We start from the raw sequence: 24,003 nt of genomic DNA on the forward strand, positions 1-24,003 counted from the left end.
AGTAAGTGTGCCCAGAGGCAAGCTGCTGGCATTTTAATCTCATTAGTGACTGGAAGTCCTAAGAGGCAGTAGTCACAGTGGTCTCTTGCTCTATGGGGTGAGATTCTTCACACCCTCAGAATATCTGTGCATCCTTGGCCATCTCCCACCCATCCTCTCCAAATCTTCTTTCTCTGTTGGGTCTGGAGGAAAGATTATGAAACCAGAGCTTGATGATTTCCAAGGTGGTAGCTACCAAGAGCTAAGCTAGATAATCAACTCAGGTAACAAGACTGCCTGGATTCCAGAACAGACACCAAATAATCTCTTCCAGCCTGACATGTTGAGTTTGAATCAGGCCACAAGCACTGCCCCCTGAATCCAACTGTCGGAGGCCACTCCCTCCCCAATACCCTTGATGAAAGCCAGATGGAGGCTTTAGAGCCTTGGGAAAGAAGCATCTATCCACAATCCTCTCAGCACAAAACCCTTATTGTTGGAAGAGGAAAGCATGGGAGAGGCCAAGGGAGTGCTTATCTATTGTCAACCACCACAGCTGAAAAGACTCTACTGAAAAATGACCTTATATCCTAGTAGATAGGGGATATGCAAAATATGTAAGTATGACCATCTACTTCCCCACAAGAGAAATAGCTGAGGCCTTCTCTGTAAAGGAATATTTACACACACTAATGAGTCTGTGGAGACTAGTCTAGGTAGCAAATGCTAAACAGATCCATCCATCCATCCATCCATCCATCCATCCATCATTCATCAATCCATCCATCCACACAGTCACTTATTGTTGCAAATTTTACCTTAGTACCTATCATGATTATGAACTAATCTAGAAGAAACAACAGTAACAAAAATCAGAGTACTCTAAGACACATCATTACCAGTATGATTTGGGAACTTGTGTACTATTTTACAAGCATTGTCTATATGTAAAGTCACTATCTTGCATGACATAAGTAGAAGCTGTTGTGATGAGCATGTATTGACTTAAAACATTACTGACCCCATGTAACTTTCTATTTGTATATATTTCCTCATCCAAGGATAGCGGGAGGAACACACACTAATCACTGGGAGATTTAGACATATTCATGGCAAATAAAAGTACAGAATAACACTGGACAGATTCATGAGAGAAGATGACCACATACCTTGCTATGTGTCAGGCATTACTTTAATGTGCTCATTGTCCAAGTATGCAGAGCTTATATAACTTAGCCATGTCACCCATTAAAAAGGGCAGAGCTGGGATTTAAACTTAGAAAGTAAAGCTCCAATCAGACTTTTACCATCCTTGTCATGACATAAGCAGATTGTCCCAAATATCATCATTTTTAAAGACAAAGAGATAGACTTAGAGAGGACTTAACATGCCTAAAGTCACACACAGTAAGCCCTTTCGGCAGTTGGATCACTAATTTCACTTTCCTTTTATTAATTTTTAGTTTTTGGTCGGTCATGGGGTTTGAACTCTGGGCCTGGGCAGTGTCCCTGAGCTCTTCAGCTCAAGGCTACCATTTTACCCCTTGAGCCACAGTGCCACTTCCTATTTTTCTAGTGATTAAGTAAGATAAGAGTCTCATGCACTTTAGTGCCTGGGCTGGTTTTGAACCATGATCCTCAGATCTCAGGCTCCTGAGTAGCTAGTTTTACAGGGATGAGCCACCAAGCCTGGCCACTTTCCTGTCTTTTATTCCAGTTTGATTGTTGTTTCTATAAGTCAGACTTTCCCCTAAAATAAAAGTTAAAACATCCCGGGCTAGGGACAAAGGAAAGGCTAAGAGGAACTAGAGTTCAAGGTGAAATAGATGGCCTTGGGAACATAGCTGATTTTCTGAATTGTTACTTCAGTTAGGATTCCCCTTAGAGAAATTCTTGATGCTCGGAAGGAAAGACCTGGGATTTATAGGACGGGGACTCAGCAAGCTCAGCCCATAGGGTTTCATTTCTGACACACAGGATCACTTGAAGCAGTCCAGTCCTTCCCTGGCCTGCACAAGTCTCCCATCTCTAATTAGCATCTCACAGTTGCCCTACCAGGAAAATGGGAAGAGTGAAGGCCCTCTTCCTCTGAGCAAGAGATACCCAATTAATCCCCAGTGTCTCTGGCTCCTACAGCTGTGCCAGGGTGGAAGGCAGGCCCAGGAGCCCCTGCATGTGAGAGACAGGTCTTTGGGAGGTAGCAGATGGCATTGAGAAGAGTTTGGATCCTGACAACTGGGAACGAGAATTCTGGACCCAATAGACACATGGATAGTTTCATAACTACTCTGAAATCAACTTCTAAATCTATATATAGCATGAGGATAATACCTTCCTTGTTTGTGATGAACATATGTGAAACACTTGGTTTAACTCTGGGGAAATATGATAATAACACATCAATGTTGTCAAACATTTTATCATAGAGCTACTTTTTATTTTCCATAAAGAAAATCTCCAAGTTTTACTGTTTGAGAAAGATCAAACATAACTTCTGGTTGACCAGAGATTGACATTCTCAGAGTCTTGCCCTTTCTTTTCTATTTTTCCTTTTCTTCTTACAAAGGATTTTGAGTTTCCTCTGGAGGGACTTCAACTTGACCAAAGGATCATCAGAAATTAAGGGGAAAAAAAAGGAAATAATGAAGGAGAGAAGAAAGCAGAAAGGAAGAAAAGAAGGAAAAGTATACTTTTGCTATCATTACTGGGAGGAAAGTTGTATTTGTTCTGCAGTGACTAGGCTGGTCTGTACTGCATGGGCTTACAGTCAAGTGGAGAAGTCAGAGCTGACACAACTAATTGAAAGATTGAAAGGCATTTTTAAAAGGGAAAGCTGTGATTAGAAGGCAAAATGAGAGAACACAGTTGCTTGGGTCACATTGGTGAGGGAAAGCCAGAGGAAAGGCAGAATTCGTGACATTTGGAGATGGCGTCACAGAATTTGGTGACTCATACAATGTGAGACTTTTGACAGTGAAGGTTGATACCAGAGTAAACCAGGGGTGTAACGAACAAGCATCCCTAGCTTGGTGATCAGACCCAATAAGCTTCACCCGGCACCTTGTATTCACAGCACACATAACTGTCCATCTGCCCAGGGAGAGCAGGGCAGGGGACAGCTGGTTCCCACCACATCCTGTGAGAAGTACTGAGGTCAGAAGAGATTGTGCAGATGTCTATGGGCAGAAAGACTTCTGGAAAGCAGGAAACTGCTTGTGGTAAAATTAATAATAGATGAGCTGAAGCCCCTCTGAACTATCCACCTGCTGGCTGCAGGAGCGCTAATAACCAGGAATTGAACCTGAGGCTCATCTCCCTCTGCACTGACAACAAAGTAATGGCGCTCCAGCCCTTCCTGATTGTACTTGTGATGCTGACGGAGGGAGGCAGATTTGCAGGTGACTTGCTCAGGAATCGGATCATCTTTAGGTGGCTGGGGGCACTGGGCAGAGCACTCAGGCAAAGGCCCTGGGGCTACCTTTGGAAGAAGGCACACAGTCAGAACCAGATGAACACATTTCCTTCTTGCACTAAGGGGATAGGAACTAATTTTGCACCTGGAGATGCTTGGACATCTTGTCCAACAATCTGGCTAGAGAATCACAGCCCTGGCATTTGGACTCAGGTAGACCGGCCTGAATCGACTTGGCTTTGGCTGCCTTTTGTGAAGCAAGTGAGAGGGATAAGTAAGGGAGGAAGAGGACAGATACCTGATATTGATTGCCAAGGGAATTCAGTGTACTGCCATGTGCATCTTTCCTGTCTCCAGCCTCTGTGAGAACTCTGAACTCCACTGACTTGGTAGATGCAGTAGTTATTCCTTCATTTATGAACTATTTTCTGAGAAGTACTAGGAGCCAGACCCTGTACTAGACTCATATTGGGCCTTACATAATGTGTGCAAAGTATTCCTTTCTGGGAAGCTCCAACCTTTTTCCTTTCTTAGGCTCCAAACCAGCCTTGAGGATTTTGTTCGGGATGGAATTTTCCAGTTGAAGGGCGTGAGCAATAAGAGAAAGAGGTTCTGGACCAATGAGCTTGAACCTTGTTAGCATCCTTTCTGCAGGCTTTCTCAGAGCCTTTAGTGGACCGGTGGCCCTGAGATCTACCAAGGATCCAGTGTAGTGTTTCTCATCGCCCTTGACCATGGACCTCTCCCACTTTTGGAAGGGCTGACATATTACAGGCACATTTTGTTGGGGACATTTTGTCATAGAATAATACCTCCTGTCCGTTTGTGTTGGGAGTTGACCATCAGTCCAGTGGCAGGATTGTAGGACGGAGGATTTTCTTACTCATCTCTCCACCTCCTGGCTTCAGCCAAGCCTAGAGCAGAATGGGTCTGAGTCTTCCTCAAAGACAGCCTAAGCCAGGGCCACAGAACGGACTTCTACTATTGTACCAGCAATCACAACAGCATCTGCCCAAATATCTTCTCCTGTCTCTAAGACATCAAGTCTCTCCTGCCTCAGTGAATCCTGGGAGATTTTTCTTCCTCACCCCGGACACTCCTTTTTGAGGGCCTTCAGTATGTGGAACTCCTACCTCCACTTCGTCTCCTCCACTCCCAGAGTCCTTTGGCTTGAATTCCTGGGACTTCAGGTATTTCCCATAATGCAGCTGGTATCCAGTCATCAGCAACCTTCCTGCCTGTGCGGCTCTCCTAATCATTAGCCCAGACCTCTCCTGTAACACATTCTTTGACCCCCACTCTGACTTCCTGAGCCCCAGGGTTGGTCTAGAGGTTCCTGCTGTGGAAGCCTGGGCCTCCCCTATGTCCCTGTGTGGAGGTGGACATGTCCTGAATTAAGAGATCCTATGTGGTCAGTGCTATGAGTCACGGTCAGTGAACTGGAAAACTACGCTCATAGAGGACATTTCCAGGTCCTATGCAAGGTGCCAAGAGAGCCTTTTAAAAGGGGGTGTAATGTTTCATTCTTCCTGGAAGCTATGCCTGACAGATTGGGCTGCATCTTACCTGACTTCCAACTCTACAGAAGAGGCTGTAACAAAACAAAAGCACAAAGCCAGCACAGAAGCATGCTTTGTGAGATCTTAGTCTCCCAATGTGTTTTCTTCCACAACCATTCCACAGCTTTGCTATACACACATGGAAAAGATAATTGTGTGTAATTGTGTCTCCTGAGCTTGGAAGGAAGGAGATTTAGACAGGAGTCAGGAAGAAAAGGAGGGAACGGTAGCCAGATTACTGCAGAGGTAGCTGGGCCTCTGGTTCTGCTGCCTGTGGGCAGAAAAGCACTTGCTCTCCATGGGCAAGGCTGCCTCCCAGAGACTTAGGTATTAGACAGAGCCCATTCATTTCAACATTCCCTTCCATCCATTTCTGCTGATAGTGAAGACTGGAAACATAACCCATATAGCAGGACACCCAGAAGCTTCTTTCTAACTCTGTATTGTCCTAGCACTGCTCTTAATTCCTTCCTGCTTTATTTATTTTGTCTATCAAAAGACTTGACCTTTGGGCCTGGGCTCTGTTCTTGAGCTCTTTTGCTCAAAGCTAGAGGTTATTTTGTTGTTGTTGTTGTTGTTTTATTTTTTTGTGTTGATTTTTTACTTTGGAGTGGTTAATTGGCCATAAGACTCTCATGGGAGCTTTTCTGCCCAGGCTGGCTTTGAACCATGATCCTCAGATCTCAGCCTCCTGAGTAGGTAGGATTGCAGGCGTGAACTACTGGCTCCTAGATCCTTCCTCTCTGAATCTCTCTCAGGTTCCACACCTGAAAATGGGAATGAAGTTAAGAGTAGCTGGCTCTCATTTTCTGCCTTTGACTCATGGAAAGAGATTCCTTTAACACCTTGACCTGGCATGTTCACACGTAGAGATACGTAAGGGAAGAACCAACTAGCCATGCTAACCTTTGCAACCTGCAGTCCCTTCTCTTCTATTATCTTCAAGTATTTATTAAGGCAGAACTTAAATAAGTGCACAGAGGGTTTCTATCATTACTGAAGAGTCCGATATGTTTTTATAAGTTGAAAACACCTATCTGGCTAGCCTCAGATCACAGGATAGAGTGACCCTAGAACCTAGAATGCCTCTTTTTTGCTCTCTTCCCACTTACCAGTGCTTCCCATCATGATAACCACTACCCAGACTTATAACAGCCTAGATTTGTGTGCCAGGTTTTGTATTTGGCACACAGATAGTGGTTCTTTCAGCTGTGTGCTAGCATGTAATCAGTGTTGCTCTGTACATTTTTCCACTGTGTGAACAACTGCACATAGGAAGATCAGAACTTGTGGCCCTGTGTTTGTCTGTATCTTATACGTTGTGAAGTGGAATTATTGACGTGCATGTGTTCTGCTGGAAAGCAGTTCTCAAGTCATTATACCTGATTAGGTAGCAGTGTGTGGGAGGTTCTGGTGGCTCCGTACTCGGTGAACATTACTAATGTTTGCTTTCGCTCCTCTGAATGGGCACAGAGTGATATTTCACTATAGTTTTAATTTACAGTTTCCTGAAGAGCAGTGTATGCTTATTGGCTAGTTTGAAATTCATTTCCATGAAGTATTCTCTTGGTTAGGTTTGTTACTTTTACCCATTTTTCTATGAGGTGGTTTGTCTTTATTCATTTGTAGGAGCATTTCGTTTTCTTCTTATTTGTACTTTGGATAAGAAATCTCTGCTAAATTCATATAATGCAAATATCCTCATGTACTCTTCAGGTTACTGGGTCACTGTTTCACTTGAATAAATGATGATCTTCCTGTCCTGCTACAGCTGGATCATAGCCCACAGTTTGCAGGATACCACAGCATACAATTTCACAGTATTCCCTAGGCTTGTATGGGCCTGGAAGGACTACAAGTGCTATGGGTGGAGAAGATGGGACCTGTGTCTCTGTGGCTACTATCAATAGCTATGTGGGGAGCAAAGGCTAGGCTGTCACTTAATTAAGTGATAACTATTTCCAATTCTCCATATTCAAGTCTTGTCAACTCCACAACTACCTTGAAGGAAAGTACTTAGAAGGATGACGGAGGTATAGAGGTATATTTATACTGATCCTCCATCCACCAATATACCAGGTTTTTGGGAAATGGTCTTTAGGAAATGAGATTCTCTTCTCTGTCTCTCTCTGTGTTTGTGCCATTTTGAACTTTCGTGCTCAAGACTAGTACTCTACCATTAAAGCTATAGTTCTACTTCTGGCTTTTTGCTGGTTAACAGGATATAAGAGTCTCACAGGCTTTCTTGCCTGAGCTAGCTTTGAACCATGATCCTCAGATCTCAGCCTCCTGAGTAGCTAGGGTTTACAGACATGAGATACAAATGCCTACCCATTCTAGAGGTTCTTTTTATCAAACAGATTAAGACAACAGTCTCTATTCTCTGACTAAGACATTGACTTGGATAGAAGGTCTCTCTCTTGTCCTGGGCCCTTTTGCAATGTAAAGAATAATTCTTGGGAGCTGGAAGCTTGGCTAGGGGTAGAGTGCTTGCCTAGCATGCACGAAGACCCAGATTCAATTCCTCGGTACCACAAACATAGAAAAAGCTGGAAGCAGTGCTATAGCTCTAGTGGTAGAGCTCTAGCCTTGAAAAAGCCCAACGACAACTCCTCCTCTGAGTTCAAGCCCCAGAACTGGCAAAAAAAAAATAATTCTTGCAGCAGTGGTTCTCAATAGAAACCATGTTGAAAATGACCTATGCAATTTATGGGTGGGGAAAGGAGGGAAAAAACTGAGAGAGAACAAAAGAAGGGATGATATTGTCCAAAAAATTGTACTTATTACCTGACTTATGCAACAGTAACTTCTGTATATTAACTTTATAATAATAATAAATAACCTTAAAAAAGAGTAATTCCCTGCAAGATCCTGTCATTTCTTCAGAGTATCACTCCATAGTCTGTAAGCTCCAGGAAGATAGGGACTATGTATACCCTTTTGTCAATTAGGTTGATTAAACTTGCACAGCTAGGTAGCTGATACAGCTAGTCATATCCTAAGATTATGGCCTTGGTCATTATCCTGTGTTACTCTCCTTGGAGGAGCCAGTCTGTCTCATGAATGTCCCCATCCAAAGAGCTGAAGATTTTCTTATGCACAGGTATGCATGAACATAAGGCACATATATTCACACGTAGATCTATATGCAAAGTCATGTGACTTTTACTAAAAGTAAATCTGTGGATTCATTTACACTGAATCACTATAAACTCTCTAGATACTTATCCTCTCCAGACTTCCAAAGTATTAACACAGACCATAATAATGGGTAAATAATACAAACAGTACATCGATTTACAAATCTTGTTCACATTTATTTTCTTATTTGGTGTTCTTATTTGGTGGTATATGTTCAGAACATGTATCAGACTTCTGAACATATATCAATACGTGATGAATTCTCAAGGGCCCTAGAACATGGGTCCAGAAAGCTTTTCCCAGGGATAGAAGACCTTCCTAGGACTAGAGATGTGATAGTGACAAGAGCAGGATAGAATTTGTGTGGGGTGTTAACAACTGATCCTTCCTTGTCAGATGCTGAGAAATGGAACTTTAACCTCATGAATTATCTGGGATGAGGATAAGAATTCATGGGATGTGGTGATGTCTCCATCATTCCTGGCATGCATGACCATACTCTTCTCTTTCCCTTGTTGGCATCATTACCACCACCCGTTGTCCTCTCTTCTAGTCAAAAATAAAGTCATTCCATCAATCTGACAACAATCCTAGGGCCTGCCATTTATTGATCCTTACCTGTGTACCAGATACTAAGGACTGTGTGTCCATTATCCCTGCACATTGTCCCATACCTCCTTCACAACACGCATCAGCAACCTCATTTTCCATGTGAAGGGATAGCTGCCATGAGATACGACAATAGTCAATGTTTGGCTATCTAGTTGGTGAGCAATAGAATAGAGATGGACTTCTGACCCTGGTTCTGTGTAGTGCATCAGACTGCAAGAAGCAGCAACCTTCTTCTCATGAGTCAGCAACACTGTCCTTACAGAGGTGGAAGACAACTTTAGAGGTCATCTTATCCTGCCTCCCTCATGTCCTCGGAGCTCAGAATAACCACAAGGTCTTGCTAAGCACACAGTGAGAACAGACCCTGGGATTGGACTCCAGGTGCCTCTACACCGCCCTTCTTTCAGTGGAAGTAGCCTGGCTGGGTTCCACACTAAGGACCGTTTAGGAAGGCATATACTGCCTCCTTAAAACTAGCCAGGCCAAGAGCTTCCTTGGATGTGGGAAACCATAAATTGTTAAGAGAAAGTCAGAATAAGTCTAAGTCTTATGGAGGAACATGATCTTGATGGTGAACCCTTTCTAGGACTATCTGGCAGAGAAGAAAGGCTTGTCAGGATGCGTGATGCAGTAGATTTCAAGTTCATTCTCAAATTCCTGAATGTAGGGAGACATAAACTTTTCTACCTGTCCCTGAAACTTTGCGAGCCCTGTCCAGCTGTGTAGAAGGGCACAGTCTCAGTTTCCCACCCTCGGAGAGGGAAAGATCCATGCCCCCTGTCACCCCAACCTTTCCCCCTTCAATATGCCACCAGCCTTGGAAATGGAGAAAAGTCATTAGAACAGTAATTCCATACTCCTTGCTCATTGTTCTTAGGGGAGGAAAAAAAAAACCCTTTATTATAAAATAAATGGAGTTAAAAATCTACCTATTAGTGCATATTTAAGAAGCAGAGGGAAAAAAGAGAACCCGTAACATTAACTTAAATCATGAATACTCTCTGAAGTGTATATAAAAAAAAAGCAACTCACTTTTCTTTAAATCTTCTTAAAAGGGTCTATGAATAGTCCTTCAAATAATCCTTGAAGTATGCAATTTTAATTTGGACACATGGTAATTTCAGTCTACCTGTTGGAAGAGACAAGAGAGAAATCAGTCATTTTTTGATGAGGATTGCTATTCTGACAAGCAGCAGAGAAAATTCCAGCAGCTTGGGGGTGGGGCAGAAATGGGGGTGGGGCTGAAATGGGGACTGGGCTGTAGGAGCTGCAGTATTAGCTTTGCGCCAAGCTGAAAGATAGATTTGGACCCTCAGAAGAAAGAGGCAAAATGGGAGATTTAGAGCAAATGCTCAATACATACTGAATGAACAAGATAAAAAATAAATGTGAGGTTGAGGGTATTTTTATTATTGTTTTGTTTTGTTCAAGCTCTGATCCTGAGGCACATTCAGTGAGGGTCTTTGTGCTATCCCTGAGCTTTTTTGCTCAAGGCTGGTGCTCTACCACTTGAGCCACAGCTCCACTTCCAGCAATTGGCTGTTGTTGTTGTTTTGGTTGTTAATTGGAGATTCAAGCCTCAGACTTTTCTGCCTAGGCTGACTTCAAACTGCAATCTTTAGATCTCAGACTCTTTAGCTAGAATTACAGGCTTAAGCCATTGCTCAGACCTCTGATTCTTGGAGGGGCCTTGTATACTTGATGGGCCTTATTCTTGCTAGGTGGGTGCTCTCCCACTGAGCCATGACTCCCACTCTGTGTTGCACTGACTATCATTAAGATAGAGTCTTGTTTCCTGCCCAGGTTTATGTCTAGGCTGTGATCTTTCTCACAGCCAGACTGGAACATGCTACTGTACCTCCATTCTTTCACTGAGGTGTCTTCAAGGCTTATTCTACCTAGCACCATTTCCCAATCTCAGCCTTTCATGTAACTAGGAAAACAGGCCCAGCTATTGTCTGAGGAGGTCCCATGCACATTTTTTTGCTTAAGTGTTGGCCTCAAACCATGTTTCTAACAATCTCAGCTTCCCAAGTAGCTAAGATTACAGACTTGAGTCATTGGTGTCTAGCTTGACTTTTTTGACTCTTAATAATAAATACAGCCAGGCACCAGTGCCTATTCAGGAGGGTGAGATTTGTGGATCACAGTTTAAAGCCAGCTGCAGCAGGAAAAATCTGTGAAATTCTTATTCCTAATTAACCACCAACCAACCAAACAAACAAAACACAGCAAAAGGCCATAGGAGTTGGAGCAGTGGCTCAAGTGGTAACCTTAAGCATAAAAGCAGGGGTAGAAAAAAAAAAAGCAGGGGTAGTGCCTAGGCTGAGTTTATTTATTGTGTCTCAGCATAACAAATAAATAAATAAATAAATAAATAAATAATCATAAATGGAATTTCCAGGCAGTGGTCATGATATGGAATATATCACAATGACAGGGAGGTAGTGTGGTAAAATGAGAGAGCTTTGGAGCTAGCTATATAGTACTTAAAATTACACAACTCTGATCTGGGTTATGTATTTATGCTCACTGTTGTTCTTAAATTGGATACTTAGTCCATTCATTAGTTTTCAGCCCTTCTTTTTTTCTAATATAAGCATTGAAAGTCATAAATTTTCTAAGTGCTGTCTTGGCTGCATTCCATATTTTTTGACATTTAATATGTCTTTCATTACTCATTTATAAGTATTTATAATTCCTATTATCACTCCTTTTTGACCCATGAGTGAGTTAGGAGTGTTCTTGTAAATATCTTCCAAATAGGGTTTTCTTTTTAGTTTTTGTTTTTACAAAACTCATCTTTCTGTTATCGATTTCTAGCTTAATTGCATTGTGGTAGGAGATTGTGGTCTGGAGGAGTTGGATTCCTTGAAATTTATTGGGACATGTTTTATGACCTAAGATGTAGTCAGTCTCTGTGAATGTTCGCTGTGCATTCTCTGGCTGATGGATGTGATCTTGGGCGACTTTCTCTGAAACCTCTCTGCCTTTCCATTTCACCTGTAAAAAGTATTTGAGCAATACATGTCCTGCCACTGACAATTATAATTACGGACACAGAGATTGTCCTGACAGAAACAGAGAATGAACACTAAAGATTAGTGTCAACACAGATTGTATCTTGCTTATAATAATGTTTATTAAAAGGCCTTTCATTCATAAGACATCTGGAATTTTCCAGATGAGGACTTGTCATTTAATCTTAAGCATGGGTAGCGTCACTAAGCAAAGACTACAAGTAAGAAGTGACCTTTCCTGGACACACCCAGAAAGTACCATTATCCATTCTGCCCTCCGCACCAGAACCTCAGGACCGTTCCCCCTCTGACTCTCCTCGATTCCTTGCTCTCCTCTTGCCTGCCTTAAATATATCCTACTATCCTTGGGACCCATTCTTCCTGTTACCTATCATGCTGCTGTCATTTTTTACTTTCTTCCAAGATTATTACATTTCTACCATGTGTAAGAGACAACGGAGGAGGTAACTTCAGCTGAAATCTCTTTGAAAGTCCAAGAACAGTGCTCAGGCCCTGAGCTCAAGCCCAGGACTGGCAAAAAAAAGGGCAGAGAAACACTGTGATATCTGAGCTCCAATATTCTTCAGCAAATGTCCCTATGATCTTGTCCCCAGCCCATCCAAAGTTCTCCTCTCCTGAGAGTTTTCTTAAAGAACCATCTATACCACTATCCCTTTCAAATTACTGAGGTATGACCTTTATCTCCCACCCTGCCCTAGATGGTTTCCTGTAAATTGATAAAGATGATCACTGCAGAGTCTAGCCACTTATACCACCAACCTCTTCTGACTCTTCTTTGCCTCCAAAGTCTTTTCCTGCCTCATCTTTAAATTCTGTGGTCTGAATTGACATTTCTAAATATTCAAATTGTATCAGTAGAATAATAATCCAAAACTACAACTTATTAAGCACATGCCAATTGCCATGTTTTATTTCTCTTAACCTTCACAATATTAACCCCTGAGGTAAGTGGCATAAACATTCCCATTATACAGATGGGAAAATAGAAGTTTAGAAAAATTGCAAGTACACTCAGCCACGGTCCTTACGTCTGTTACCATCCTAGACTAGCCCCTACGCATCTCCATCCCCACAGTGCTATGTATGCATCTAGCTTTCCTCCAAGTGGAGAACATTTATCCAAACTATATGCTGAGAAAACCTCATTGTTCAAGGCTCTGCTTAAATATTGCTTTCCTATAAAGTTCTGCTAATGTCTAGTCAGAGTTTCCACTCTCATCCTCAATGTGGAAACTCTCTAATGACACCAAAACATCCATTCACTAATCCAGCCACATACCCATCTACCCACCCAGGAGTTGCTACACAGACATGGTAGTTAGCTATCACGGTGCTTGGGGAAGGGAGGGGCTCTTCTTGGCATCTGGGACTGGGTCAAGGTCAAGGACAGTCATCCATGTGATCTCACTAGGACAGTTTCCAAGGTTAATAATCCAGTACTGGCTGATTTCCATTCCCCATTCCCCTACATTTTCAGATTCTGTTTATACATCAAGCCTGGTTTATACACTGTTTCATCCTTGAAATATTTGGATTTTTCTCCCTGAACAGGTGTGAGTGAACTAGGCCTGTACCCCAAAATATCAGTGCTAACTCTGCTGGTACTTGGTATTTTATCATTCACAGCTACTTGCACTTTAGAAAGATTTCCACATATTCATTTTAGGCAGTGTCTTCCTTTCTATTCTTTTGGAGCTCAATGTTGTACTCAATTCGCCTGGTTAAACCTAGTGCCTGACAGTGCCTCAAAAGGCTAAACATAGAGCTCCCCTATGACCCAGCAATTCCACTACTTGGCATTTACCCAACCATCCAGAAACAAGGACATACTAAACCCACTAGCACAACAATGTTCATTGCAGCACTATTCACCATAGCAAAGATATGGAACCAACCTAGATGTCCCTCAGTTGATGAGTGGATCAACAAGTTGTGGTATTTGTACACAATGGAATTCTATGCTGCTGTCAGAAAGAATGACATCGCCCCATTTGTTAGGAAATGGAAAGACTTAGAAAAAAATCATATTAAGTGAAGTAAGCCAGACTCAAGGGAACTTAGGCTCAATGGTTTCCCTCATTCGTCATAATCAGTAGAAACCTTGGGCTCTACTAGCAGAGATTTGCAATAGAGCAAAATCTTGATACATAAGGCCATATAATGTGAAGCTAATTGAAAGGACCTCCAGGATATTGAAACAAAAGCCATATAATGAATGATTGTTGTCCTTAATGTACTATATTGTCTCTCATCTCGTTTGCTGTCCCTTGGTTATCTCATATTGGTATAGTATCTCACTTTGTTATCTGATATATTGAATTTATTTGTATTTGGATATTTGAAATTTGATAGGGAAAGGGGGAAAACCAAGACGGATGGGGGGTGTGGGGGGGGAGGGAAACGGGTACCAAGACATGTGAAAGGGTATCAATGTATGTAAATTAATGCACCTTCTATCTGGCAAATATCATGTAACCCTTTTACTAATTACAATTAAAAAAAAAAACAACAAAAAAAACCTAGTGCCTGACACACAAATGGTCAATGAATGGTAGTCAGAAACTACCATAGAGAAGGTCATCAAAAAGCCACTCATCGAGCTGTATATTATGTAAATGGTAGATGCTAAGTCATTGTATCACCTTGCATCTTCTCTCCATCCCCCAAAGAGATGATGACCAGAAGAGGGGAATACTGTGTCTCCCAAGCACAAGGATTCTCAGAGCTTGTGTTCCATGGCTCACATACATGCTGATGTGGTGGCTTTTAACTCAGGCTTTAGAAGCCTATGTTTAGATATATTCTAGTTTTAAGATAGACAAGTCCTTCAAGAACTACCCAGACCTCTCCCTTTTACATAGAAGGACCAGAGAGCCAGAGGAAGAGTGACTCCCAATTCACGAGGGTCAAGAGGGACTGTGCAGATGTGTGTTCCTGTCTTCCTCCTAGACTTGCAAATGAAGCCTCTAGGAAACCAAGTGCTTTCTGACTCACTAAAAATAAACTCCCAGAAACTTCATTTAGATAGATCATGCTGCAATTTACAGCATCTAGAAATTCACATGGTATAATTAGCAAACGGATTACAATAATTTATTTTTGGTGTAAAAGCTCAAATGCTCACGACCTTCTGGTGGAATGTGCTGGGAGGCAGTCACATGCCTCTGTCCCTTTCCAGTGGCACGAGGGGAACGCTGGCTGGCATCCAACTACTGATGTCTGGGTGGACGTCAGCCATGATGAGGGGGGACTACAAAATGCTGGGTTTCCAGTGAAGTCTAGCTTGTGGGTGAAAGCCCCTAATAGCATCTATATTCCTCCATCTGTGATGAAGAAGATATCCAAAATGACCCGGTCAAAAGAATTTCAAAAGGCATACACCATAGAAGAAGAGACCTGTCTTACATGAACAAGGAAGAAGGCTGTACATTGAAGTAAATATGCCAAAGTTTCATTCCATAAGAGATTTTTCTCTCTACAAATGTTGGGCACATTTTTAGGATGGCTCTTATTTGCTTCAGCACAGAAAGTCTTTGTTTGATGCTTCTGAGCATATATTAAAAAATGGTACACAGAGATGCACTGTCATGCAGCTAGGAGAAGATAGGACTGAGGTCAGAGAGGGTTTGTATTCAGGTTTTGGCTTGTTACACGGGCTATGAATAATGTTAGGTCTCCCAGTCTCTTTTTAAAAATGTCCATCCTGAATGACTACCTCACAAGATTGTTATAAAGACTACACAAGGAAAATGGATGAAAGGGGTTTTGAAAATGAATATTAGAGATTTTTATTGAGTAAATAAACGTAGCTCTTTCCACTGAGAAATTTATCTGACCAAAGCAGTGCAGAAAATGGTAATGGTGGTTTGGGTGTAGGAGCAGAAAAACTGGGAGGTGTTGTCTTCAGTTCCTTTGCTTAGTGTGGGGCAGAGGCAATTCTTTCCCACGGCAAACGAGTCAAGAAGGAGACCACGTGTGAGTGGAAGGAAAGCGGCCAGAGAGAAAGGAAGACCAATGCAAAGCGTCCTCCAGCTGATAACAAGGAGAGACATTTTCTAGGCATGTTGTATGAGCCAGGCATTAAGTGCTGGCCTTTAATCACTAGGCTCTTACCAAACCATGCCGTATTAATTTACCATATTGTGCCTTGGGTGCCTATGTGAAGCCTGCTGTTTCTCCAATCAGTCCCTGAGAAGGAGCACTTTGGTTTTTCGTTTCTCTTTCGGTGGCCTTCATACGTCATTCATCTCGGGGAGAATGTGAGTGTTCTGGTCTTTTCAGATGCAACAAGCACCCCAGGCCTTTCTGCTTTGCCAGCTGTGTGAAAACGATGGGTGTGAAAAGCTTTGGAGATGGTGCAAAACATGGAATGAGTGTGTTTACCCCCTTCACACCCATCAAGAGCCTCATACTGCTTTTCAATAATCATTGCACTTCTACTTTGTCCCCTTCCTGCTTTATTGACCTCATCTTCCTGGCAGCCCCTAGTCCCTGGAGCTCATCCACCCTAGTCTTCTAGGTCCTTCCAGGTGAAGTGCAATGCTTAGGAGCCCCACCCCCACCTTCCTAGCTCAGCTTCACTTAGATTAACCCTGGAGAAGACTTCATCTGCGCCCCCCGCCACCCCAACACACACATAGTTCCTCTAGCATAGATCTTCCAGCTCCAGTTCTTCAGAGTTGATGGCATTTCATACCTATCCACATGATTCTTCAGTTAATGTCTATGTCTCCAGATTTGGTTTGAACATCATTTTCTGGGACTGGTCCACATTTGACCTCCAGAAGCCAGATACCTAATGAATGCTCACCATTATTTGTCTCGTTCACTAGACTAGAGCATTGCATGACACCCAATAGGTGCTTGATAAAGGCTTCTTGAGTCCATTTTACTCCAGGTCAAGTCCCTTCTCTTGGCTAAAGCTGATTCTGCGTGTTCCTCCTGGCCTGGCTTCCTCAAGCTTTCTGTGGGAGCCCCACCCTCTACAAACTTGGACCCATGGCTTAAGCATTACCCAAGTGGATAGCTAAAAGTCCTTGGCAGTCCTCAGGACAGACTGGAAAGGAATCTGGTAGGGATCCAGGAAAGGGGAAGAGTCTGGATGGATGGTGAAGGGGAGAGGGAGCATTTAATAGAGGCTTCCAGAGGCTTCCTTGAGGCTTCTGCCTCTCAACCTGTTTCTGGGGCCAAGACCCTGACTTCAAGTCTTTTTTTTTTCTTTTTGGTGTAAAATAAATGGTTAACCATTAAGATGTAAAATGTAGTTGTCACAGTCCACAGAACAACAGACAAGTTAATATAGGCACTTAAGAATGCTATTTCCTCATATTAACCCTAGAGCAATGGCAGTCTATGAAGATAGACAGTGGAGGGGGTCCGGAAACTGGCTATTTTGCTCCTTTAATAATATGTGATGTTTAAACAATATTTGATGCTTGTTTCCACGGAGAGCATCAAGTTGCTTCCTTCCCTTCTCCCACCCTTCTTCCTTTCTCTTCTCTTTCTCTTTTCTCCTCCCCTTCTTCATTCCTACTTGGCCTTGTTTTTCTTTCTGAAATCTGCAACTGTGTTCACTGATTCCCAGAAAGGCCAACAGGTGGGCTTCGGAGAGATGGGCCAAAGCTAGTTGTAAGGCTTTGCTGGACTGACAGCTTGGAAGGGGTGTGTGTGTGTGTGTGTGTGTGTGTGTGTGTGTGTGTGTGTGTGTGTCTGACTTCATAGGCTTTATAGCTTGCCTTGTCCACAGGCTTATTTGGGGTCCTCCAACATCTCCATAGAGCAGTTCTGTGTGTCAGAGGCTATTTGCCAGGATGCCAGTCAGTCTAGACAATATGGTCCACTCCACCCCACTGGGGAATTTCTGGAGAGAAAGGTTTAAGGGCGAGTAATTCTGGGGAGCTTTTCATTGACAAGACTCTCTCAGGCCAGCAAGTTGTGGGTGTTGTCTTCTTGGTCACTCATCATCTTCTGAGTAATTCCTTCTTGTCCTTGAAGGTTTAGTACAAGGTCGCCTTCTCCTGAAACCATTCCTCATCCTCTGGCTGACTCAAGAACCTATCACCCAGCCTGTCTTAGTGGCTTGACTGTCATCCTGGCTTGAGTGTCATCTCTGCCATGATCTGTTCTGTGAACATCTCCAGGTGATGTCTACAGGGAATGTTGGTCTGCATAAGACACATGGGTACAAAGAAGAAAGAGTTGATGCATTAATTAATCTATGCATCGACTCTCTGCCTGGCTCCAGAAAGAATTTAAGGAAGCACATAGATCAAATATGCCCCCAAGGAGTTCAGAGTGCACAGTATTTTAAAAGTACGGTATGCGCCATGCTAATGGGGTCTGGTTGTGGGCTTGGCTTGGATGGGGCCTTTCTCTCTGGTCTCCCCCAGGATCAGTGGGTATTTACTGAACAGGAAGGACTTGGAGGAACTAAACATACAACCCAGTGAAGGAAGTGAAAGCTGGAGAAGTCAGAGTAAGTGGCTGCCAGCAAAGGGCCAAGGTGAGAAGGTATTGAGTCCAGGCATTGACTGGGAATTATCAATCTGTTTCCCTGAGGACATAGAAAGGGAAGCATCTTCCCCTCTCTGAGCCTTAGTTGTTTCACCTGTAAATGCAGAAGGATGGAGAGTACCACCATGGAGCATGGCTGTAGCTATAGGATTTCGTGAGACTAGGTTATAACTACAGGCTGTAGCAGGATCATCAGTGATGAAACTGTCTCATTTACATTCAAATGCATGGGTCTTTTCTCACCCAGGATCCCTGCATCTACTGAGCCAGTGGTCAGGCCAGGCCTGGGGAATCACCACAAGACCCCAGAGACTCAACTTCTCCCTGGACGTGTTTCCATGTCTCTATTCCCTGGATTGTGCTCCAATATCAGCTTTGCAACTTAGAATAAACTATGACCTCTTTTGTCTTCTCTACTCCCTTGCTTTATTTGTTACTTTTTTTTAGTTTTCTTTTTTTATGCCAGAACTGGGGCTTGAACTCAGGTCCTGGATGGCATCCATGAGCTTTCATGTTCAAGGCTAGCCTTCTATCACTTGAGCCGCAGCTCCACGTCAAGCTGTTTGGTGGATAATTAGAAAGATAAGAGTCTTACCAATTTTCCTGCCCAGGCTGGCTTTGAACTGCGAGTCTCTCAGATCTGAGCCTCCTGGGTGTCTATGATTACAGGGATGAGCCACTGGCACCTGACTTCCCTTTTGTAGTTTTTATTCTTTTTTCTTTTTTTGCCAGTCCTGGGGCTTGAACTCAGGGCCTGTGTACTGTCTTTGGGCTTTCTTCAAGGCTACTGCACTACCACTGGAGCCACAGTACCACTTCTGGCTTTTCTATACATGTGGTACTGAGGAATCGAACCTGGGTCTTTGGGCATGCTAGGCAAACTCCCAGGCCCAGTCTGGCTTCTCTTTTACATGTTTATTCAACAGATGTGCACAAAGTCCCATAAGATTTCTGGTTCTGTGCTCTCTGTGCCAGATCAGTATTGGAACAGTGATAGAATTCACTGCAACCCTGCTGTAAAGGCTCCTGATACTCAGGCTGGTGGAACTCAGGATAGCTAAGGGTCTATTTTCCCATGATCTGCTCATGTTTGTGTCTGCCTGGAATTCTCTCTCCACTGTCACCAAATTTCCACCCCTCTGAAACCCTTCCCCACAAGCGATGAACACCTTCCATGGAAAATCTTCCCTGATGTCAAGCATGGTGATACACACCTATAATTTTAGCTCCTGGGATGCTGAGGAGGAAGGATTGAAAGTTTGAGGGAAGCCTGAGCTACACAGCCCTGTAGCAAGTTGCAAACCTTGCCCTTTCTTCTTGGGAGATCCATGGCCTCGTGCTTCCTGTGATGATCCCACTAGGTGGTATTGGGTGGTATTGGGTATCTCCTGGCTTGTACAACTGTGAATTTGTGAAGGCCTGGGATTGAGTAATGCATCATTAAACCCCAGCACTGGGTAACTCAGTGAGTATCACTGAAATCTTGGTTGAATTAATCTGTGGTCAAAGCTTCCTGCCTAGGGCTTTCTAACTATCCCTAGTCCAGAAAAAGAAAAAATGGTGCCATGTTAGCACTCACTCAACCAACAAAGCTCATACTAACTCTATCCTTGGCAGCTTGCCCTCTGCTCTCAGTTAATTCCTGGTTCACACAGGTTCCAGGGACTCTGCTTCTGGCACATTCCCTCCTGATGCCTGTCTAATCTCTTCTTAGGATGTTTTTGCTGAGAATGTGTGCAATCCAAGGTAGGAAACTCCTCCTTTATATCATTTCTGCAAATAAAAATGAACTTCTAGATTCTTAAGCTGTTATTTCTATACCAGATAATCTTGTTCAAGTTCTTTAAGGGAAAGATAGGGAAATTTTTTCCCCTATAAGATTGGTCAAAGCCCAGAAGACCACCAGGGCTTGAACTTGGCTCTCTCATGCCAACTACAAGGCCTGGGCAGTTCATTTATTGTCTCCTCTACAGAGGGAGGCAGGGTGCTGACATAAGTGGGAACTGAGAAAACCATACTTCTGTTGTTGCTATGTAGCTCGACACGATACTGTACTCTTGGAAAGTGTTAACTGGTCTGACTGGAAGGAATTGGGATGGTGATGAGGATGAAGTTTATACTTCTGAGGTTGATTCTACACCCTCTTCAGTGAGGCCTCCAACACGCAGTAGCAAAGCATGCTACTGTCCTGCTTTATTTTATTTGATTTTTCTTTGGTGGTACTGTGGTCTGAACTCTGGACCTTGCGTTTGCTAGGCTGGCATTCTATCCCTTAAAGCCATTCCTTCAGCCCTTTTTGTATTAGTTGTTCTTGAGACAGGGTCTCCTTTTATGCTGGACTTGGCCTTGATCACGATCTTGGTTAATTATGTTTTCCCTATAGCTGGGCTACCAGGTGTGAGCCACCATATCCACTGGTCCACTGGTCAAGATGAAAGTTTCTGACCTTTTCATGTTCAAGCTGGCTTTGAACCATGATTTTCTATATTTCTACTTCCCAAGTAGAATACATGGTTGGACCACTTGACTCTATTATCCTTTTTAAAAGAGAGGATAATGGAGGTTCAGAGATGTTGAATATCTTGTCCTCAAATCACATACCCAGGAGAAAGGAGGTTTTCTGGATTCACCAATTCTCTGAGCCTCAATTTGGAACCAGACTGAAATAGACTCAGTCAACTGAGGAAGCATGAGTCCCCAACTGAGGGAGCAATGTTTGTGTGCATGGCCACCCCCACAGAAGCATTATCACACCCTCCCAAGTCACTCTAGCATGGTACAGCTGCTCTGTGCTCACTGCCCAGCTGTATCTATCTGCTTTACTGGAGAAAGGATTGGATGGAGGAGATCCCATCACCCCTGGGTCATGGAAAGCAGGAGCCTCACTGTCTCTTCCTCCACCCTGGTGACTTCAAGACTATGGAAGTTGGCATCAGTTTGTGGCTCATCTATAATGTGAACATCATGTGTTGCATGCACCAACCCCACTAAGTCTATCCTGAACACTGTTTATAGGTTTTGGTTCTTCATGAGAAACCAAATCAATACCATAAGGAAAACAAGCATGCATAGGACACCTTATTTTATCATTATTTTATAAATAAAGAAAATAACTTGTCCTAGATATTATATTGTTTCTTCTTCTTTTTCTTCTTCTTATTACGACTATTGCCAGTACTGAAACTTGGGTACTGTCTCTGAACATTTTTCCCCCGCTCAGGGCTAGCACTCTACTACCACTTATACCATAGTTCTACTTCTTCCTTTTCTTTTCTCTTCCATTTTTCCATATATTTTTATTGCAATTAATAGAAGGGTTACATTATATTCACCAGATACAGGGTGGATTACTTCACATACATTGATACCCCCCCCCCCCCCCGTCTCTGTCTCTTTTTGCCAGTCCTGGGATTGAGCTCAGGGACTGAGCTCTGTCCTTGGGATTTCTCAAGGCTAGAGCTCTACCACTTGAGCCTCAGCACCACTTCCGGCTTTTTCCTATGTATGAGGTACCGAGGAATTGAACCTGGGTCTTCGTGCATGCTAGGCAGGCACTCTGCCACTAGGCCAAACTCCCGGCCCCTATTGATACCCTTTCTCATGTCTTGGTCCCCATTTCCCTCTCCCCACCACCGCCCCTCATCTTGTTTTCCCCCATTCCCCATCCGATTTCAAATTTAAATGTGTATTTGGAGTCTGACTGACTTTCCTGCCCAGGCTGCTTTTGGACTGAGATTCTCAGATCTCCACCTTCTGAGTAGCTAGGATTACAGATGTGAACCACTGGTACTTGGCTCCAAATGTATTATTTCCATGCTTGTTGTCTCTCATTTTTGCCTCAGTTTCCCCATCCATGCAATAGTGGGGTTGGAATGAATGAGATGTTTCTAATAATTCCTGGGTTTCTGATAATCTCTATCTATCGTCTCTGCCTTCCTGCTTTAGGACCTCCATCTGTTCTGGAACCTCTAGCTAGAACAACCTCCAGGCTGTCTACAACTTCAGTCTTTCTGCCAAGTGACAAAATGTATAGTTTTTTCAGTTATTCATTTATTCACTCACTTATTCGCTCATTATTCATTCCCTGCTGATTCATTAACTCACTAACTCACTCATTCACCCCAATGTTCTCATCTTCATACTCAAAATCATATATTTATCCATCTAATCTATTAGCATCTGTACTTACCCATTTGCTTATTCATTCATTAGTCCCTTTTTACCTACTCATTCATTCATTCATTCATTCACCTCAATCATTCAGCTTAGTCATTCATCCCTCCATTTGCCATCTACACCCTACTTCCCAGCACAGAATTCTACCAGGAAGCAGATCTTTCCCTCATGGCGGGGCCCATTAGCCCTCACTCGCAGAACATTCTCTTCCACGTGAACATCCAACTTTCTGAACTGTGCAGGCATGTCTCCTGGTGTGCAGGGATATGCTCTCCACTCAGGAACAGATGTTCTTCTAATTACTGTTTTGACTTTCACCCCCTAATGCCAGAACATTCTTTCCATAAACTCTTCCAGAGTACATGAAGGCAACCAGGCAGAATGGGCTGAGCGTGCAGTGCCTGGGGGTTTAGATTCCCGGACATGGTGTATTGCTGGCAGTCAAAGAGCTCAAGGGACTTGGAAGGCTTTCCTACTCTGGGACTCAGTGACCTGGGGCCTAGAGCTGAGCTGGAGAAGGGGCAGCAGTGTGCAGGAAGGGGCCTCTTTATGGTAAAGGAAGCATGGTCAGCCTGAGCTTGGGTTACCTTAGTGAAGGAAGACACTGTCAGAAAAGGACATAGAGGCTGTGGCTGGCTGGGACAATGTCAGCAATGTCATGGTGAAAGTTGATGCTAATAACTTTCTGATCGTTTGTGTATGCTCAGTGTTACCAACTGCAGTCTCCCCAGCTTTCAGTGATAAAACAATTCCCCAAAGGTGGCTGGACACATGACCTTTAAAGGCTACATTTCCCAGTATCCCTTGCAATAAGCTATACCATACTCTTCTAAGTTCTGGCCAGTGAGAGCACACTTGTTCAGTGCCACTTCTTTTTTTTTTCATATATTTTTTATTGTAATTAATAGAAGGGTTACATTTTATTCGCCAGATAGAAGGTGCATTAATTCACATACACTGATACCCTTTCTCATGTCTTGGTCCCCATTTCCCTCCCCGCCACGTCCACCCCTCATCTTGTTTTCCCCCTTCCTTATCCAATTTCAAATAATCAAATACAAATATATCCAATATATCAGATAACAAAGTGAGATACTGTAACAATATAAAATAACTAAGGGACAGCAAGAGAAGAGAGATAACGTAGTACATTAAGGAAAACCATCACTCATTATATGGCTTTTGCTTCTATATCCTAGAGGTTCTTTCATTTAGCATCATACTGTATGGCCTTATGTATCTAGGTTTTGCTCTATTGCAAATCTCTGCTATGAGTGTCACTTCTTAATTGTGCGCTTAGAAGGAAGGTGGGTGGGGGCGCTAAGGGCACATTCTAGAACACAGAAAAACAATACTGAAGTTGCCTTGGTCTCTAAGACCCATAGGGAGGAGAACTGCTCTGCTCTCCAGCTGGGATTTTAATGTTGGGCTTGGGCTTCAGTGATTCTGTAAACAACTTATACCATAAAAACAACTTGCCAGCATCTACCAATATCTGCCATCAAAGGAAGCACCTTCTTTGCCTTCATTGCGTTTCCTGGTGGAGACACTTCCTTTGGAGACATGCTTT

At 43.1% G+C, this 24,003-nt stretch overlaps 1 protein-coding gene across 1 annotated transcript in view; it reads right to left on the minus strand.

The window, feature by feature from the left end:
• Tenm4 (teneurin transmembrane protein 4) overlaps window positions 1–24,003 on the minus strand; it is a 716,831-nt gene that overhangs the window by 425,812 nt on the left and 267,016 nt on the right. Inside the window, exon 4 of the mRNA XM_090348503.1 lies at window positions 9,736–9,832. The gene's annotated coding sequence lies outside the window, so the exon portion shown is untranslated. The remainder of the gene's footprint in view (window positions 1–9,735; window positions 9,833–24,003) is intronic.

This window comes from Megascapheus bottae, chromosome 16 (genome assembly GCF_031878675.1).
Source record: "Megascapheus bottae isolate mThoBot1 chromosome 16, mThoBot2.hap1, whole genome shotgun sequence".
In the NCBI taxonomy this organism is placed as follows: Eukaryota; Metazoa; Chordata; class Mammalia; order Rodentia; family Geomyidae; genus Megascapheus; species Megascapheus bottae.